Source organism: Pinus tabuliformis, chromosome 8 (assembly GCF_031772625.1).
Source record: "Pinus tabuliformis cultivar Carrire ecotype Pingquan chromosome 8, CPIR1, whole genome shotgun sequence".
NCBI classification, from domain to species: domain Eukaryota; kingdom Viridiplantae; phylum Streptophyta; class Pinopsida; order Pinales; family Pinaceae; genus Pinus; species Pinus tabuliformis.
The window spans coordinates 1,506,726,447-1,506,749,147 of record NC_142294.1 but is presented as its reverse complement, the minus strand read 5'-3'; positions in this window follow the sequence as shown (position 1 = coordinate 1,506,749,147).

The following is a 22,701-nucleotide window of genomic DNA, read 5'->3' as shown; positions in this document are numbered from 1 at the left end:
CAAGAAAACTTTCAAGACAACTGTTAAATTGGGTCTTGATCTTTTAGAGGCACAAAAACAAAAAATGGAGCAGCTAAATGAACTTGATGAGATAAGACAAGATGCAACCCAAAGAACCAATCTAGTTCAACAACAGAGATCCAGATTGCATGACAAATATATCAAAGAAAGAAAGTTTCAGCCAAGAGATTGAGCATTACTTTTTTATTCAAAGTTCAAAAATTTCCAATGGAAATTTTGAAACTCATTGGCTTGGGCCCTATGAGATTGAAACAGTCTTTGATAATGGTGTATTTAGGACCAGAACTATTGATGAAGAAAGGACCACCTTTCTTTTGAAAGGTCATCGATTAAGAATCCATCATAAGTCATTGACAAAGGAGGAGTTTATCAAATATTTGCAAGACAACACTGATTTCCAGTTGGTTAAGAAGGATTTTCTTTCTCCTCCAACTTGACTCGTAAGCCTTTTTCATTTCTAATATATATATATATATATATATATATATATATATATATATATATATATACATGAAAACCAACACTGTTGGCATGTTTATACAGAAAATTTAGGGTCAAAACCAAATAATTTTGGCATCCTAAATTTTCTTTCCCATTCCCATTTTATTTTTATCCCTCTTTTTCTTTCTAGAATAAAGTAGCTACAAAATTGCTAAGAATCTACAGCTTTGACAGAATTCTGTAGCTGATGTTTGACAGGGAACACTAATTGGAGAAATTGAAGAAATGATCAAATCCATCCTCAGAAGCACTAGAAGGCAATACAAAAAAAAGAGAAATCAAATGTTAGAATCATCAATTCAAAATGTATGAAAATATTTAATTTAACAATAACGGTCAAAACATTAGTGTATGAATTATATGGACAATATACCTTTGGTTCAGAAACTATCATTACTAAAAGTGAGATAAAAATATCTTGTCATATCAAATAAAAAGTTGTAAATAACCCATTCATCCCTCATCATTCCACAACACTCATCTCAACTTCCAAATTCGTTGTTGAAATTGCCTAACTCACATCCATTCATACCCTAAAGGTCACTTCACTTGTTTTTCCCCTTGCTCTCGTTTATACTCTCAACGTAGCCATTATCTCGAAACCTTGACTCATACCCTGTCAAGAAGTAAATTATAAGGTAAAACTTCTCAACCAATGGCGTCATAATAAGAACGAAACCAAATGGAAGAAAATTCATGGAAGGATATCCGCAGGTGAAGGAAATGTTGTAGAAAACATAGTGGCTAGAGTTCATGGAAAAAATTGATGGTTTTAACAAGGAAGCAACCAAATCATTTTCCAGAGATTTTGATGGTGTAGAGGTTGAAATTGGAGACATAAAGTTTGCAATGACAAAATCTCTTATTATTGAAGCTACCAAACTGTCAAGGGTCAGAGATAAATGGTCTAAGAACAGGGGCATTGAGGGAGAAGAATGGAAGAATTTCTTGAAAAACCTAGGTATGGATATCACTATTTTTAAGAAAGTAATTCCTAGTACAACACTTAAAGGTAAATGGAGAAATTTGTTGCTAGTAATTCAAAAATTTGTCACGTGTGAAGGAAGATTTGGATGTATGTTCTTTTACCAAATTCGTTTGATGACACATTTTCTCGAAGAGACTGAAATCAATTGTGCTTATTTTATATTAAATAACTTAAGTAAAATGTATGGGAATGTTCAGAAAAGGATCCAATTCGTAGAAATCACCATGTATCACCACAACCTTATAAAAATAATCATTGAATTTCATCTTGAAAGACTAGGAGATAATTGGGATAGCTTCCTAGTTTGAAATTCATTTTAAGGAGGAGGATAAAGAGTTACCTAGCAGCAACAAAGAAAAAAGATGAAGGAAGAGAATATCTGAGAATCCTATTAAAAACTTACCTCAACAACAACTAAAAGAACAGTCAGAAGATCAAACTCCTATTGTAGAAATTTTAGGAAGCCTTAAAAGGAAATCTGTTAGAAGAAATAAAGCCAATAAAAAGAAAGAAAGAAAATCCAAGAAAATAGAGGAAGTTAAAACAGACAAGAAAAGAGTTAAAACTAAAAGCCCTCTTCAATCAAATGTAAGAAGAAGCGCCAAGCTTAATAAAAAACCATCTCAACAATCTACAGATGTTGTTAATTTGGAGGAAGAAGAGAAAATGGAAGTTCCATCACCTACCATCACCTCACCTATTCATATTCCAGGACGAAGAACACCAGAAATAGATCTAGTACAACAATAAATTTATGGCTACATTGAGTCTCTAGAGAAGAGAGAAGCAGAAAAAGTATCTTGTTCTACAGTCCATGAAAAAGAAATCAAGTTGAACTGTCCATAAGAACCTCCACTCATGAAAACTATGAAACAAGAAGTCTTTGAGTTGGAGACACAGAATAAACATTTGAAGAAAGAACATGAGACATTAAAGATGAAGAATGAGATACAAAGGACTGAGAATGATTATATTTTTTTACATATGGGCTTATGGTATGAAAACAACAAGAAATTAAAGAAAAATAATGAATCTCCAAAAAAGAAGGTCATGAGTGTAAAATGCAAGATTTTGATGAATAAGCCTAGAATAATAGATGCTAGAAAGAATATAAAAAGGACAAACCAGGATGGCCTGGCCTAAGTTTCTGAGAGAGAACAGTGAGAGAGAAATACTTCAAATTTTCATTTTTTGCATGAGGACATGAAATGGCCTTTGTGTGGGGGAATGTTGAGCTTCATGCTTGCTTCATTTTGACACTCTCCCTTACCTATTTTTCCTTTCCTTGACCATCATCATCAACTCAATAGGCATCAAACTACAAGGTTTTTAACATGGTAAGGTATTTAACTATCTTATCTTTCATATTTAATAATGCTCCTTATTATTGAGTTAATATTTGTATTAGCTACCAAATTCACACAATTCTACAACTAATTTATGTTTATGTAGCCGATTCCATGGTTTACCAGGATCAGAGGTGTCAGCTAAGAGAAGAAAAATATGGACAAGTGGATATTGATCCTTTTAATGATTTCCTCCTATTCATCTGAATCAGATCATCAAAGGATTGTTCAATTGTGTGGTCAAAAGTGAAAAGTCAACCTGTTGCTCAACAGGTGAGCAACAATCCGAAATTCCTACGCTTCACAATTTTCTTTGCCAAATAGAAAATTGTGAGCAATGATACCGTGATATTTGTTAGAAGCTTGATTTAGAACTTTGTTAGCTAAGGTAGGCGTAAAAGCCTCGAACACTTATTGACATGAGCTTTTATAAATACCATGTAGAAATCATTAACAGAAGGTTAATTTTTATGTTTACGGCAATAATGTTTTAAAACTCTATTTTTACTCTGTTAATGAAGAAAGTCCTTTGGATTTTTGATGCGTAGATGACTATTCAGTTGAATTTCTATTACCACCTGTTTGTGGAGGGCCCCTGTAAACAATGAAGGTTTTGCATTTTTCATAAATTTTCTTTATCGTTTATTGCAGTTATTCATACATTTTAGAATCTTTTTGTAGCCTTGATTTCAACCAGATAACAATAGAAATATTTCATTAATCGTTCATTTTTTTAAGTTGATTTATAATGATGTTAATGATAGTGTAATTTATTTTCATCGTTTTCCTTAGGATTTTAGAATGTTTCATTTCATAGCTTGATAGATTTCTTTATAGTTTCATTTTACAGTATTTCATTTAAAATTATGTGTGATTTATTTATGGTTTTAATTTCAAAGCATGAGTGATCGATAATAAGTAAATTCGTGGTTTTCATTTTGAATAGAAGTTAATTTAATTTTTGTGTTTATGCAAAGGATTTCTAGAATGTTAGATGAACAATTCTGCTTTTAGAGATTAAATTTGTGTTGCAATAGATCACTTAAGTTTTCTTAATAAGATAGTGTGAGTTTTCTTTAATTTTCATTTTGCAAGTGTGAAGAGAAATTTTTATTTCATTAGAAAGGAGTAGGAATATTTAATGTGTTAGATTCATTTTTTTAAGAGTAGGATAGGAATAAATTACATCCTTAGAAATAAATTTCAATAGCTCAATCATGCACATTAATAATATGATTTAATAAAAAGGACTTCTAGCATATGTAGTGCACTTGCACTTCACAATATTACCAAATCCGATCAATAATTCATGTCACAATTTAAGACAATTAAATTGACAAACAATCAATGTATCCAAAAAACTATGCATTTCTCCCTCTTGTTGTCCAACTTCTCCCTTAATTCATTTGGGACATGTGCATAAGCCACGCATCTAAACACTATCATATGAGTGACAATATGCTTTCTTCCACTCCATGCATCTTCAAGAATCATATTCTTGACACTTTTGGTTGGAAACCTATTTATAATTTATGTTCTGCAAGCGACAACTTCATCCCAATAGTCATTTGGAAAATTCGTTTCCTTCAACATACTCCTTTCCATTTCCATAATGGTCATATTTTTCCTTTCTACAACATCATTTTGTTCAAGTGTATATCTTGTTGTAAATTGTTTGTGAATACCATGCTTCCTACAGAACCAAAGGAAGTCATTTGAGATGTACTTCCCACCTCTATCAATCCTCTAAACTTTGATGTAATGTACACTTTGCTTCTCAACAAGTGCTTTGTATTAACGGAAGTGGTCAACCACTTCACTCTTCTCTCTTAAGAAGTAGACCCATGCCTTTCTTGTATAATAATTTATTAATTCCAACAAATAAAATATGCCACCAATTGATGGTGTTTTCTTTGGTCCACATAAATTTGAATGGATAATCTCCAAAGGTTCCCTTGCTATTATTGACTTTCTCTATGGAAATTATTCTCTATGTTGTTTTCCCATGATGCATCCTTCACATAAGGTGTTTGGTTTTTCTATGAGTGGAAATACCTTCACCATGCCTTTCCTATGTAGCAAATTTAAACCTCCAAAATTAAGATGACTAAATATTAGATGTTGTAACTAGATTTCATCCTTGAACTCTCTTTGAAAATACATTTGTGTAACAATAGATATCTTCCTTTCATATTTTGAATCCATTAACAGTTGTGTTTGTGCACCTTCTTTCTTCAAATCTAACTTTAACTCGAGGGGAAACATCTTATTTCTTAGCATTTGCATTGTTGAAATCAACTACTTTCTTGGAAATTTATACAATATTGTGTATTCGCCATTTTTGAAAAAAAAATTGTAGCCCTTTTGCATGAGTTGTCCAATGCTTATCAAATTATGCTTCAAACCAGGGACAAAATATACATATGAAATGTATTTATTCTCCCCCTTGTTTGTTATAATGTTTACTTTTGCTTTTCCCATAACATACACTTTATTATTAGTCCCTAATGTCACTTCAAATTCCAGACTTTTATCTAGATTGGAAAACATTTCTATGTTCCCTGCCATGTGGTTGTTACAATTTGAATCTAAAAACCATACATCTTTTTGTCTCTCTTGCATGACATTGCAAGCTAAAAACATGTTGTCTTGGTTCAGATTTTTCTTTGTGAAATTTGCATTTGGTTTGTCACTAATATCATGTTGTTTCTTTCTACACTCATTTGCATAAGGTCGATACTTCTTACAATAATGACAGTGAAAATGATATTTATCATACCTTTGAATTTGTGCTTAATTTTTGCTTGGGATTTGATTTTGATTTTGATTGCTACCTCTTCCACTTGAGATTGAAGGGCTACCTCTTCCACCTTTGTGTAGACTTATGGCTCTTCCTCTATCATTTTATATACCTCTTCCTCCACCTTGACCAATGGAAATTTGTGTCTTGAAGGCATGCTTGAATGAGGAGTTTGTTGCTCTATTCAATCTATGTTCATGATAAATCAATGATGCATGAAGCTCATCCACTAAAAATTGTGAGCAATACTTTGTCTCCTCTATGGTCACAACAATAAGGTCAAATCTTGATGGAAACCTTCTTAAAGTTTTCTCAAGTGTCTTACCATGAAACTTGATTTGAGTAACCAATCCAATAACTTGTGTGAAAAATGAATCTCTATTCTTAGAATCCTTGATGCAAATTGTCTCAAATTCTCTCATTAACATTGGTAGCTTTTTGTCTTCACTTTTGTCATGCCTTGATAGGTTGTCTAGAGAATATGTCATGCTTGTTTAGACATTGTTGCTGCTACAATCATTTTAAATATGCTCTCATGAACTACTTGAAAAATGTAAAAGAGGGATTTGGAGTCCTTATTCATATTGTCTCTCAACAAATCATTTTATACTTGTGTCAAAGCATTGTAGCATTGTATGTTGCTCCATCTGCTGGTTTTGGGAACCCATTCTCCACCAAATCCCAAATATCCTGAAAAGAAAACAAGGTTTTCATTATGATAACCCAATAGTCATAATTTTTTCCATTGAATTGAGGTATTTGAGGGTTGGTAAAGTTTGTGCTTGATTTTGCTATCATCTTTAGGACTTAAAAATTACTTCTCGCTGGTAAATATGCTCCCAAAATTTTTCCTCCAAATCAACCACTTACTCCTGCTAAAAACTTGTTCACTTACTCCTGCTAAAAACTTGTTCTTTTACTCCTTTAGCCTGTTGTGATACGGTATACCACCGTTTATTTGAGGAAGAGAAGAAAAACCCAGAAAATTTATGCAGAGTAACAACACACAATAACAATAGAGTAAAATAGAGAAACAATATCATATAAAAAAACTAAAACAGGGGATGCACAGTAAAACTAAAAATATGACTCTCTGATTGAGCTTGCAACCAAAAATACTTTGTGGAAAAAACCATTACAAAGTTAAAACTGAGACTTTAACTTGGTGAAAAATAAAATTTACACACTTTAACTGCTTTCTGTTTTTGTGTTGTAACACATTGTAACAACCAACTCTCTGGTTTTGTGTTGTAACACACTGTAACAACCAAACTATGATATGGTTTTGTTTTGTAACACACTGTAACAACCAACTCTCTGCAATTTGCTCCATTATTTTTTTCTCCTCATGTGTGCAGACCGTCAACTCCTAGAAAAAAAAAATTATGAACAACTAAAACTCAAAGACTCATGCTATTAAGGTAATCCATAAAATTTCGAAACTTCATATGACTTGTGCAATGCACTTATCTTTTCGGGACAAGAAAAAAAATAAAAACAAGGTATTGCGGGCATCTTCATAAAATTAATTTGTTCTTAAATATTTGAAGTGCTACAGGTAGGATGTCTTGCACGCTGGAATGAAGAACTCGTCCTTATGGACTGTAAAGCATTAACTTAACATTCCTTCAACTGAAAAACAAAATCTGCTCCCTGTTACAAAAGACTATATGCTTGATCTACTTGCGTACTTTCTGAAAATGGTTGTTGTCAGTTGTTTAATGCGATGGTTAGGAGTAATTTTCCAATAGACGGATCTTTCTATTCTTTCCAATCTCTAATACACATAGATTGCAGTTTTGAAAGGCTAGAAAGCACTTTTGTATTTCTCAATTTATCATAGTAATATAATTCCAATTTTATAGGTGCAATTGTCAATCTCCCAACATTCACCCGAACATTACAGGGCTAAGGAGGAGATGTTGAAGGTCGGGGTAGACTGTTTCATCAAATGATATGGTATTTATGTGCCAGACAGTTCTAAATTGTGACGTTGAAGAATGCAACACTTATCCATGGAAGATTCCAAATTACTCCATGTTGATTTTATTACTGTATCTATTTCCCTTTTTAGTGGTGCCAGTTGCCTTTAATGGATTTGGCATTTCTACCTCCAACGCCTTCATCCGTGTAACATAAACATTTAGAAATCCAAAATGCATGATTTGTTTCCAAAGATTTGACAATTGAATACAAGGCTTGTAACACAAATGAGCGATGAAATAATCCTTTCACAATGCATGGAAATTTTATGGATAGATCAACATCGTTTTCAAATAAGAACACTTCTTTACTTGCCAAGCATGAATCTATTCTCTGCAAATTTATTCACATGCTAGAGTTTGTTAAAAAAAACATCCACGGTTGAGCTCTGCGGATTCTTTCTAAATATGGTGGCGGCCTCCTCTTCAAAGAATGGTACTTTATTCTTCCTTCTAATAATTGTCTCGAACATATCTCTGCCCGATCACATCTCCATTACGAGATGAACATACTCGTCATCCTCATAAGCCTCGTGAAGGGCAACCACTGGAGAGTGAGATGCGACATATTGCATAATCTTGATTTCATTGTTGAGGGAATCTCTGTCAATGTAATCATGAAGGTGATGTGATTTTCTGAAGGGGCTACAGGTGGCCTGTTACCCACTTTACTTGTTGAAACATCTCCTGATGACTTTGAATCTGCCTCTTGTAGTTGGTAGCTTCGAAGGAGGGAATTTGTCATTGCTTGCTACGTCTAACCGCTCGAGTCTTCTCAAATCAAATGAGATGAGGCTGCAGCTGTAGGAGGATCAAATGAGATGAGGCTGTAGTTGTAGGTGAGAGGAGTCGGTGAGAGAAGACTTCCGAATTCCAATGTACAAGTTGGGTAACAATGGGTTTGTTGGAAAATAAGACATAATGGCGAAGGCACGACGCGACGTTATTATTTAGCATTTTACAGCAGCTATATGATAAAGTCTAATATCCATTCTGTGATGTGACATTTATAATGGCAGTATTCCATACAGACTGTCTTTTTGGAAAATTATGAAAATCCGGATAGGATTTTGATAAAATATGAATTTAGGTTACCGTGCTTAAATTTCAAGATTTTGGGTATCCCAAAAATTTGATGGTACTAAATTTATTTTAACCATAAAAAAACATGATTCAAATATTGTTACTCAAAAAATTTTGAAATTTTTTACCCAGATTCCAATAACTTTTAATCATTTGAGCAATTCCTCTCTTACCTATCCTTCTTATTTATAATTAAATAAGTTATAAATAAGTTTCGGATGTTTTAAGATGTGGAAAGTTCACTGCCAAGTTAGAAATTAGAAAAAAGATGTATCACAATTTTGTTATCCTGGAATATCTTAATGATATAGTTTGTAATTATAATTTTCAATAAAATTTTAACTTCACTTAAAAAATTTTGAAATTTTTTACCCAGATTCCAATAACTTTTAATCATCTGAGCAATTCCTCCCTTACCTATCCTTCTTATTTATAATTAAATAAGTTATAAATAAGTTTCGGATGTTTAATTAAATAACTTATAAATAAGTTTCGGATGTTTTAAGATGTGGAAAGTTCACTGCCAAGTTAGAAATTAGAAAAAAGATGTATCACGATTTTGTTATCCGGGAATATCTTAATGGTATAGTTTGTACTTATAATTTTCAATAAATTTGGTGAAAATAGGATAATTTGAAAATATTTTTATCGACTATTCTGTTCTATATACTTATTTATAAAAACGTTTACCTGTAACTTAATTAAAATATTTTACTATGGATCTATAATTCAATTCTAATGTGTATACATATAATTTTAAATATTGATTAATTTCTTTAAATCTTTTTATCCTTTATGAAAAAAATTGGTCGTTTCATTTACTTGGTTGGCCAGTGAAAGGACCACGATACTTGGGAGTCGTGGAAAGGAGTGTCCGTTAAGTTGTTTCCCAAACTGTTGCAACCTTTTCCTTATCATGAAAGGGGTGTTTTCTCTCCCGATATACAAAAACGTTCCAAATGTGTGGCCAAGAGAGCTCAGGCTGTCGTAAGGCCAATTGGGTTTGAGGATCAAATATTACAAAATTCTTATAAGTTGTTTCAGAAACTGCACCAGTGAGATGAACAGAAGACAATGCCTTGAGAGCCGAACTGACGGATGAGATTAGACCAATGCTAACGGGAATGGAAATCAGGTATCCTCATCCCTTGGGTATTGGAGCCAGGACACAATGGTCGAATGGTGTTGACTAAAAATGTATATACAAAACCAATGTAAATTTGTAAAAACCCAAAAAAAAAAAATCATATAGACGACCTAATACCTCCTCATTGATTCTAGATGTCACAAAGTGATATAATAGTTACAAAGTATATGAAAGAAAATGAAACTAAAACATCACTTGCAGGATTTTATTTTTACTTGTGAATATATTTGGTTTCAGAACATAAAGATTGAATTAATTTTAATTAATATATTATTATCTTTTTATAAATTTATTTCACCACCACTCTAACATAATTCATATTCCATTAAATAGCGAAACTTTATTTTTAGTCATTATATATGTATATTTTTATAAGTTGGCACGATTATTCTGTTAATTGAAAAAAAATTATATCTATATTTCATCTTTTTCTATACATTACCATAATAGGTGGCCTCAACATGCTCAATAGGAAACCAAATATTTTTGGCCATGTGTCTGCAAAGTAACAAGTCCAACATTGAAACATAATCATCCTCAAAAGTTCTACAAAAGATGCTACCAAACTATCATAACAAAAACAACTAGACACTAACATATATCCAGATCAGTCAGAAGATTTGATAGGTTCAAGGTTCCCTACACTAGAACCTAGTGGTATTGGTGATGACGCGAGGCATGGGATATGCTTCTTAATCCATGCCAAACGAGAATATGTTTACTCCATATGAAAACGCATGTTGCATTGTTCTTGTTTCACATCTGCCAAGTGGGAAAATATGTAATATTGGTCAAATTATCATTCCATGACAATCCATTCCATTAAAGTCTTTATTTTCTAGTATAGGAGCCAAGCGTAGAGGTATTGTTTGTGTCATCCTTTAGTGTGACCAAGATATGTAACTAGTTGACCAAATTCCTCCAATAACTCAAGGTTGGATAATTCATAATGGTCCTTAACATCCATGTTTTCTAGATGATGCAACTCGGTCTAGATATCATCTAGAATATTCTATTGGGAAGTGCTAGCGACATCATTAACATTACTTTGGTTACAATTCGTACCTTGCAAGTCATAACCTCCATGCCAAAATATGGAACACCTCATCCTCTGTTACTATATAATTATTTGCAACAAAAGTGAACTACTAAACAAGAGGAAACCCCATTTGTTTCACAAGCCCTAGTGATTTTTCCCACCCCAGAGAAATCACCTCTATGCCAACTAGTCCTATCTTTGCCACACCACACTACGAAATCTTGTGTAACCCCTACTATAGAAGATTGAAAAATAGACAAGATAACCAAATAATACACCACTACAATAATTATATCAATTTTCTTTGAGCTCTAAAGGAGAGGTGAGATAACTTCCCAAAACATGCTTGCAATCAACCTGACACCAAGATGATTATCGTGATGAACTGTGCCCTCAATAAGACACCTAGAGAATAATGGGTAGTATAGAAACAGATAAGGTTTTTCCACAATAACTTTAAAGTGAACATTCACAATATAGTTGCAATTGTTAATAAATATTGGGTGCAATAAGTATGGTAGAATATCATTGTAATTTACTCCATTTTAAACCGTGGACAAAAACTAAATTACTAGCCATAGTGATAGGCTTAATCCACTTGCAAAGTAGCTTGGTGGAGGTCATTTCAACACAGGTAACTAGCAGAACACGAGGACATAAAATTTCCCAACAGACTCTCACAACTAGACTCCACATCGACTCATAGACTTTCACAACCAAACTCCAGACTAACCCTCATATGGAAGAAAAAACAAAAAAGATCCCTTCCACTAAACATTTTCCCAACTCACAAGTTTCCTAATAACAATTAAACCAAAAAAATTCCATGCAATATCTAAAAGATCTCAACTTTTGGTAGAAAACAACTTTCGTCTAATCATTAATATGATAAGAAAGAAGCCACAAAGTGCATGACCACCAAAAGAGTATTAGGGTTTCCTCCTCTCTATAGCTAGAGGTCCCCACTGCAGTTTATTAATAGCATAGGAGTGGCAATAATTTGAGGGAGCTTCTTTGAATATGAAACAAATATCTATGTTACCATCAACCATTTTACACTTAAAAGACTTCTTCCTGGTCTCCCTTCCTCCCTAGTTAGCTACATCTAGATGCCATAATAGCTCAGATAAACTCCTTGATGACATGATGAGCAAATTGACCCACAAAAAAGTTGATACCAACATGACCTTTGCACATCATCTTTGACATGCTACAACCCAAACAAGAAATTTTTAGAATCTCACCCTTTGCATCCATGCCTCCCTTTAATGTAATTCATTACAACCATGTCAAGTGTAGTGGGCTCGAAGGCCTTGACCACTCCATTTTCCCTCTCTCACCACATCGGGGAATCAAGATTCTCCTCTGCCACTCGGGCATACCATCCAATTATAGGATCTCTATGAGATCCCTGAGGTCATCTACGTGAAAGTGTAAAGGAAACCCACTTTCCAAGTTTCCGTGGTCATTATATATTTTTAAGTGAACATATTTGACATAATAATATCTATATGAGGTAATTCAACATTAATTGAGCTGAGAAGCTCATTCTACAACCCATTGTGAAGGTGATGTGTAAGTATGTTCCTCCATCTTAAAATAAAAATAAAATATTTTCTAAATAGAAAAATAATGTTGGTTGTAATAAAAAATAAATATATATTAATAACAAAAAAAACCAGTGCTTATACTTAAAAATATATTAATAACAAAAAATCTAGTGTTGATAAAATAATTCAATGCGCATATTATGTAATCTCTAAAACATTCAAAAATACAATTTAAACAATAAAATATTACACATTTATTTTTGCGCTCTAAAATGAATTTGCACTTCAAAAAATTTGATCCATCTCTACTCATATTAAATCCGTGGTTAGAATAAATCTATGCTAATTTTAGTATTGAAAAACTATCCTATATAAATACAAATATAAAAATACATCCAAAATGTATGTATTTTTGTATCCTGCAATTAACTTCGTATGCATCATTATCATTATCATTATCGGGGGAGGGGAAAAAAAAAAACTTCCAATGAGGGACATTGCTACTCTAGTGAATTCATTATTGTTACTAAACCGAGAAAAGCTAAAACTGAAAATAAACTCCTATGTCTATCTTTTTCAGTTGGTTATGAAAATTATTATAATTGGTATTAAATGAAAGGTTAATCAATATATGATTTGATTTTATCGGTCTCCGTTTTAACCTAGCCACTCATAGCGGGAATAAGGTAAACCACGACACGACTTCGTGAATCTGAGTCCGTTTGTTACTCCTCTCCTTTTTAATAATTTCGTGATTGCTGTTTAAAAGATTCTATACTTGAGATACGCACTCGTATATTGAATATTGACAATATGGCTGTAATACCAAGAAATTTAGGTGGTATAATTAACACATTCCATATAAATTTTTTCCAAAATTTATCGAACTAGATATTATCATTATTATTATATCAAAAATTTTAATATTGATATTAATATTACAACTTATAGTAAAATGATCCCCTATACCATATTACCATGAAAATAACTTGGTACAACACTTCATATCTATGTTTGTGTTGCAACTAACATAATTTTAAAAAATCGTGAATACAATTGATTCTATCGTGAATACAATTGATTCTTGCATGCACATTAGTATTTTTTTTAAACACAACATTTAGGCATGGCATTATTTTATAAATAAAGGTATTGATAATAAAGTGATTTTTATAAATGTTTATATAACATGATATAGATGTTAGATGTTTTACCTTGTTGTAATTGTTATTGCATAATTTTCTTATAATAAGTCACTGTTATAGTTTTGAGTAAAAAAAACTTTTGCAAGTAGCTACAAATCACGTAAAAGGACTAATATTGAATAAAAGACACTCAATTGACTCCTACAACATATCTTACTACTTACATCTTTCTCTCATTAGTCTACAGAACCCAAAGAATTAGATTTACTTCATTTCACTTTAGTACCTTAGAAAATCTCCATCCCCTTTAGGGCTATACTATAGACTAACCAAGAAACTGTTAATTGAAGGATCTAGGAAATTGGTTGCAAACATATTTCTTTCAACTAATATTTACACATGATCAAATATTTTTTCAATAGAAATCACTCATAAGCATAAAATCATCTTTCTCCACATAAATTTGAGTTTTAGCAAGATCAATGTCCTTCATATATATCTACTCTTTTGTAGCACTAAATATATTTTTTCTTCAATTTCTACAACTAAGAAAGTATTTTCTAAGAACTACTACTTTTCTACTTGAATTTGCTTCTCCTTCTTGTCCGTGCTTGCTTCACTAATGATTTTACTAAATAACTGCTATCATGGCTAAGTGACATCGCCATCACATTGACCTCTTACATAATTGTATTTTTCTCCATATTTTAATAACTAAATGAGATGACTTTTCCTGCACCACCCTCACACATATTACATTTAATTATTGTGCTTGATAACTCAAATTTATTTTTATAGAAAATGACAAGTGATTCTGGATAGGTTCGATTTCCTCTTAGAACCTTTTTGTCTCCTCTCCTTTTACATATTTCATGTCCTTCTTTCCCCTTAAAACCCCTTTTTCCCCTCTCCTCTAGAATCAACCCTACCTTTTACTTAGTTAATGATGTCTTTCTTTAATTAATAATGTATTCCATTGTATTTATTTCAATAAACAATGTTAATATATTACATCATTTGAACCTAGATTATTCATCATATACACAAATATCCATTTCTATTTTGAAGTCAAAGTCGAGGTGCTGCAAAATCACTAAAATTAACAATGATAATTCAAATATAGTTCCTAACCTATATAAAATAGAGTTATGCAAATACAATACCTAACCTATATAAATTAGAGTTACGAAGTAAATGTTGGCTAGTAACACTTTTGCAGGGAGTGCATTGAGCTATCTACGTCAATGGAATAAGAATAGATAAAAGGTCAACATAAATGTTTTGGTTTATGAATCCAAATAGGCTTTTTCATGATTCCACTATCCGATCACTCCAGTTGGGCCAATCTAGGTAGGCTTACATTGCAATCCATTGTCTCGATATGGCCACCAAATGTCTAGACAAAGCTTCTCATTTTGGGAGATTAATTACAATATGTTCCTAATTACTTTCTTTTTCGAATGAAAATAATTATAATAATGTCTCATATCAGTAACTCAGTATTCCATATCTTCATCCAAACGTTGTTACCGCCTTAGAATAGATTATTTTGATAGCGGTTCGGGAAAAAATCTACAGACATCATATATTGTTGGTATTTCCATGTTGATGTTAAATGACACGCAGTATCAAATCCTCGTCCATAACCGTTAGAATATTAACCTAAAACATTTTACATGCTTCGTATATTCTTGGTAGAACAATGGGTATAACTATATAAAATAACTACAAAGAATTAATGTTAATGTTGACCGAAGCACGTTCCATTCTTTATCCCCAACCAAGAATCAGATAATCCACTTAGACTATACAGTAACCTATTGTAATTTAATGTTAATTAGTCATGTTCCAACCCTTGGTTGGAGAAGATACATACATCTCATAGAGCGCAAGGTTCTTTGGATATTTTCGAAATATTTGAAACGGAAAACAAAAGTTAGATATAGAGACAATAGCCTTGAATATTCTTGAGAATTTGTGCCGTGAATATTAATTCTAGAACGCCAGGGAAGTTCCATTTTCTTTAATGATTTTGTATACATTGCTTTCAAAAAGTGCAGAGTGATATATTATTTACCAAACAAATTAAAAAATAGTAGAAAATACTTGCACCGATATATTATTTACAAAACAAATTCAAAAATAGTAGAAAATACTTACACCGATATATTATTTACAAAACAAATTCAAAAATATTAGAAAATACTTACACATTAAACAAATAGCCTTGAATTCTTCTTTAAAAGTTTTGTATACATCACTTTCAAAAAGTGAAGAGTGATATATTATTTACCAAACAAATTCGGAAATATTACACAATACTTACACCTCATGTATATTACATAGTACTATTAAACCACGTCTCTCTTTGTTAATATTTTGATTTGGTGTTACTTGATGATAGTATAGCCATGCTACAAAATGTAGTTATAGGTTTGAAATTATTCTTCATTAAAATATGAATATTCAAAATGAAAATGAGAGAATAATTTAAAAAATGTTTATTGTAATATATTTTACTATTATTACAAGGAAACAAGAAAAAACTAGCAAAGGATTTAGAAGACCATTTCTCCTTACCTTGTTTTTAGCGGAGATTTGAAACAAAGGTGTGTAGATAAAGGTTTCAGACAATCTCTATTGTTGGTGCAAGTAAGTCATTGGAGCTTGATTCATAATGGTTTATTATGTAGTTTCTTATCTACATTGGTATTTTTTAGGTGGAAAAATGGCAGGAACTGACTTACAACGTCCATCCTAGTGGTAGGTCTTAGTTATGAGACTTAGCATTTGAATTCGTTCAAAGAAACATTTATGAATCAATTAGCACATTTAGAATTAAATAATTGGAATCAAAGATCTTATTGCCTAGAAACTATTCTAGACACTGGGAACTTTCTAATGAAGTGACAATCACAACAATTTGAGCTAATTTCTGGAAACTATGCCTCCCACAATTTCAATTACCTTCTTAAACACCATGATACCAAGTGGACGCCATGTTAAGGCCCATAATTCATGTATTTGGATAGTGATGTGTGGAATTTCAATAATATTTTAGAAGTTCCAAATCCCTATCACTAATTGAGGGTTGACGATATGAAAGTCATAATTCATAACTCTAGTTAGTTATCAAGGTATCCTAAATATTGGGCTACTAGGAAGAGGGAGGTTTCAATTATTTTAGCATTATACTTTTTCTGTAGTACAAGAAAGTACCTAGAAGCTGTATTTGAGAGCATAACAAAGGAGGAGCTATATTTTACAACCATTCAAGCCATAGTATCAAAGAAAACTCCATAGTGAGTTGCCATTCCTTTGTACTTTCATTTTGATAATTAAGGAAAAGAGAGCATAAAGTAATGCTTACCTTCCTTATGGGTTTTCTCCCAATTGGTTTCCATATGATACGTCTTATGTTTATTTGTGTCGATGGTGTGCTTACATTCTTACACTTTCATTTTCATATTTCAATTATTTCATTCATTGGAGTAGTAAGCTAAGGAAAATAAAAATAAGATATAAGGAAATGAACCTACTTAATAAAATATTTTAGCATAGTACAAAATCTATTGTGATGAACTATTCTAGTTGAATATCCATGATAATTTAAAGATGATATTATAAATTCTTTATAGTACTCATGCAACATTGTGAGATTTGGTAATTGCCTTAAGGATGTAGTTCCAGAACTTTAGCCATGGTAGATGTGTTTATTCATAAAAACCCTCCATATGTGTCAGTGATCAAATAAGGATGGACAAATAACAGTGATCAGTCTAGGTATGAGGCCTTTTGGGGTTATTTGTCCATCCTTATATCTTACCGTCATTCTGTTTTATGTAGAGTTTGGGTTCACCATCACACTTATTAAACCCATTCTCAATCAGATAAGCATCAATTCTGCTGTACCATGCTCTTGGAGCTTGCTTCAGCCCATATAGAGCCTTCTTCAGTTTACAAACTTTATGCTCTTGGCTTTCAACTTCATAGCCCGAAGGTTTATCAACATAAACCTCTTCTTTTAACACTCCATTCAGGAATGCAGATTTAACATCCATCTGATAAATCTTCCATTTGTGTTGTGCTGCAATAGACAACATTGTTCTCACTGTTTCCATCCTTGCTACTAGTGCAAAGGTTTCATCATAGTATTTGCCTTGTTGCTGCTTGTAGCCTTTCACAACAAGTCTTGCTTTGTGCCTATCAGTCTTACCTTCAGCATTGCTTTTGGTCTTATAGACCTACTTAACTCCAATGGCATCTTTGCCTTCAGGGAGATCCACTAACTCCCATGTTTTACTCTTCTCAATTGCACCAATTTCTTCATTCATTGCTTCAATCCATTTATCTTCATTTACAGCATATTCAAAATGGATTGGGTCATCAATATGACAATACAAAGCGAATAATGAATTCAGACCGGTATTGTTACTTACCTCTCCTTGTTCATAAATATCATTTAGATTTCTGAATCTTGGTCTTCTTGGTGTGCTTGGAGTTCCATCCGAACTTGAGGGTATATCTGATCCATGTGGTGTTTCAGCAACAGCTGTTTGTGGTGTAACAACAATTGTTCTTCCTTGACTTCTCAAGGCTGTTCGAATTCCAGCTTGTGGGGTGGTTTGTTGTACTTGCTGTTGTGTAGGAGGAGCCACCAAGGAACGATTATTTGCTGCTGTCCCTTCCTCTTGTTCTTCATGAGACACAATTGTCTTCACATTCACTATTTTTTCCAAGCTTCCATCCCAAGCTTCATCTTCAATGAACTGCACATCTCTACTTATTATTAATTTCTTGGTGGATGGATTATAGAGTTTGTATGCTTTTGACTCATCACAATAGCCAATAAAGACACACTTCTCCCCCTTACTATCAAGCTTTTGCCTTAGCTGATCCGGTACATGTGCATATGCTACACAACCGAATACTCTCATGTGAGTGACAGTTTGTTTTTGACCACTCCATGCCTCTTCTGGTATTCTGTTCATGACAGCTTTAGTTGGGCATCTATTCAAGATGTAAACTGCGCAAGTAACAGCTTCTGCCCAATACTCATGCGGTAAGTGTTTTGCCTTCAGCATACTTCTGACCATGTCAAGAATGGTCCTATTCTTTCTTTCAGCAACACCGTTTTGCTGAGGTGTATACCTTGTGGTGAACTGCTTTTGTATGCCATTCTCTCTGCAAAAACGCAGAAAGTCTTGGGAGATGTACTCTCCTCCTCTATTTGTTCTGAGAACTTTGATATAATGCCCACATAGCTTTTCAACAAGAGTTTTGAAGTGGCGGAATTTCTCAAACACTTCACTCTTCTGTTTCAGCATATACACCCATGTCTTTCTGGTGTAATCATCAATAAAAGTCAAAACATATTTATTTCCGGCAAATGATGGTATTTGCATCAGTCCGCACACATCAGAGTGAACAATTTCCAAGGGTGCTTTTGCCCTTATACTCTTTCCTGCTGGAAAGCTTTCTTTGTGTTGCTTGCCCAAAATGCAGCCTTCACAAAGGCTGTCTGGTTTCTCAATCAACGGCAATCCCTTTACCATTCCCTTTCTGTGCAACAGATTCAAGCCTCCGAAATTGAGATGTCCAAATCTCAAATGCCACAACCAATTCTCATCTTTCACTTGTTCCTGAAAGACTTCTTGTGTTACAGCCGCAATAGTTCTTCCTTCCTTCAAATCTGCCCTGAGTTTGAGAGGAAACATTTTATTGCTGGTCATCTGCACCTGTGCAATGATCTTCTTACTTGGAAGTATGTCTCTGATAGTACAGGTATCATCTTTGAAGAACACGTTGTAACCTTTGTCAATGAGCTGTCCAATGCTCAAAAGATTACATTTCAGACCAGGTACATAGTATACCTCTGGCACAATCATCTGTTCTCCATTTTTTTCTCGGATACTGACTCTGCCCTTACCCTTGACAGACATTTTATTATCAGTCCCTATTGTTACCTCAGATTTCACATTTTCATCCAGATTGGCAAACATTGCAATATTTCCAGTCATGTGATTACTACAACCCGAGTCTAAGAACCAAAAATCTTCTTGTTTGTCTTGTGCTATGTTACATGTTAATAGCACATTCTTTGGGTTCTTATCTTCTTCATTTGCAAAATTAGCATTCTGCCTATTATTCATGTCACTTTGTTTTTTCCTACATTCATTGGCATAGTGCCCATATTTCTTACAATAATGACATTGGACTTGGGATTTGTCATACCTTTGTCCATGAGCTTGTTGTTTGCTTGAACCTTCAACTTGGTTTTGATTGCAGCTCCTTCCGCTTGTGCTAGCAGGATAATTTCTGCCTCTGTTTTGGCTTCTTCCAGGACCTTTGTTATTTGCTCTGCCTCGACCTCTTCTTTGGCCAAAAGACATCTGAGTCTTGAATGCTTGCTCAAATGAGGAATCTGTTCCTCTACTCAGTCTGTGTTCATGAGACAAAAGTGAAGCACTCAGCACATCTACCGTGAACTGTGAGAGATATTTTGTTTCTTCTATTGCTACCACAATAGATTCAAACCTTGAGGGTAAACATCTCAAGATTTTCTCTACAATCCTTCTATCTTCAAGAATCTCACCATGAGATCTTATTTGGGTTATCAAGCCAATAACCTGAGTGAAGAATGAATCTATTGTATCAGATTCCTTCAGGCTGAGATTTTCAAAGTCTCTCCTCAGCATCTGCAACTTTGCAGTCTTCACCTTCTCCATGCCTTGATAGGCAGTTTTGAGAATATCCCATGCCTCCTTAGATTTTTTTGCTGCAGCAATCCGCAGAAAAACACTTTCATGTACTGATTGGAAGAGGAAAAAGAGGGCTTTGGCATCCTTCTTTCTGTCGCCTTTCAACTGGTCTCTCTCTGCTACTGTCAAAGCAGCCAGTGTTGTTGCATCTGCAGGTTCAGCATAGCCAGTTTCAACTAGCTCCCATAGTCCTTTAGAAGCAAACAATGCTTTCATTGTTATGGACCAATAACTGTGATTTTTTCCATTAAACTGTGGCAGTTGGGAATTTGTCAAACCTGTTCCAGCATCTGCCATCTTAACCTGTATTGGTAAAGAAGAGATACTGACTGTAAAATGAAAACAAGCAAAAACTTTCTCTGCTGGAAAAAATTCTGCTCAACAAACTTCTTACAGCTCCTACAGTAAAAAACAATCTCTGTTTTTGACTCACTGAGTGCCTAGACCAGCTCTGATACCATGTTGAAATTTTCTGATAAATTTCATAACAGATAGACAAGAAAAATACTCTGTTTTAACACTCTGTTTTTTTTAGGAAGCTGAAAAACGTTTACTGGAAATGGTGTTGCAGCAACGCAGTTTAGTGTTGCAGCAACGGTGGAACTGGTGTAACAGCAATAGTGACGGTGTAACAGCAACAGGAAAAAATAACTTGTATTTATTAAAAATAGAACTAACTGTTACAGGTTCGTCCCTCTCTCTCAGCAAACAACTATAAAACAAATTACATTCAAAATATCTGCACTGTTGTGCATTTTTCCCTTGCTGTTCTTTGCTACGCTGTTGCGTCTACTCTGTTGTGCACTGTTGTGTGTTTCTCTGTTCTGGAAGTATTTTCTTCACGCTGCTGCGTGCTCTCCTCTGCTCTGTATGATTCTTCAGCTGCTAACCTTAAAACATAACTGCTGTGTGGTATTTATATGCTAAAACATATCTGATTAAAACAATATAATATTACAAAATATCTTCTAATGCCTATCTCTGTATGTAATGTAGCAAGGCGGTAATGCTTTTATCAAAAAACAAGTCGGTTGTCTGCAGGGGAAATCAATTCTGTGAGTTTAATGCACATTTATGTGCAAAAATATCAAAGGCGTCTTTGCGGCATCAAACAGCCTGGAGTATTTATTGCAAATTAAATTCTTGTCCAGCTATTCATTATTGCAGTTGGAATTAAATTCCAACAGTAAATCGTTTGTATTTGGTTCTTGGATAATCAGGGAGTATATATTCTTTTTATGTGTTTAGTGATGTAAGGGGATAAATATTGGATTAGGGCTTGCAAATATGATCTAAGGTTTTATGGTAATTAATTAAACCATAGTATTAAAGTTCAATATTAGAAATATCGTGCAAGTAAAATAATTTCTTTTATAAGAATAGATAATAGGTCAACATAAATGTTTTGGTTTGTAAATCCGAATAGGCTTTTTCATGATTCCGCTATCCGGTCACTCCAGTTCGGCCAATCTTGGTAGGCTTACATTGCAATCCAATCTCTCCCTATGGTCCCCAAATGTCTAGACAAAGCTTGTCATTTTGGGAGATTAATTACAATAGGTTCCTAATTACTTTCTTTTGCGAATGAAAATAATTATAATAACGACTCATATCAGTAACTCCATATTCCATATCTTCATCCAAACGTTGTTACCGCCTTAGAATAGATTATTTTGATAGCGGTTTGGGGAAAAAATTACACACATGATATAAAGTGGATTGTTGGTATTTCCATGTTGATGTTAAATGACACGCAATATCAAATCCTCTTCCATAACCATTAGAATATTAAGTTCAAACATTTTACATGCTTCGTATATTCTTGGTAGAATAATGGGTATAGCTATATAAAACAAGATGAGCTGCGAGGTAGCAAGTCCCTGCATTAAGTTGAGCCTGAGAATGCACCTGTAGCTGCATTGAGTGGGAGAATCACGAAAACCGTACTAGATGCTGAGAAGAAGCTAGAGCAAGAGAACTCTGTTTTTAAGCATTTGCCAGCTACAGTTAATTGCATGAACAATTCTGATAATGGGGATACAACTTCAGGGGTTCCTCCTCGTCGAGGTCGTAGGAGGAAGGATGAAATGAAAAAGAGGGATCACGACCGCCAAATAGGAGTGCTTACAATTTTTTCTTTACTGAGCAACATACAAAATTGAAAGCATTGCATCCGGGCAAGGATAGGGAGATCAGCAAAATGATTGGAGACTCGTGGAATAAACTGACTGATGAAGCGAAAGTTGTAAGATACAGATGTAGGTGGCTGCTAGCAAACATACTGAAACACTTAATAGAATGGAAGCAGCAGCTTCAGAGACATCCCAAATCCAATCTG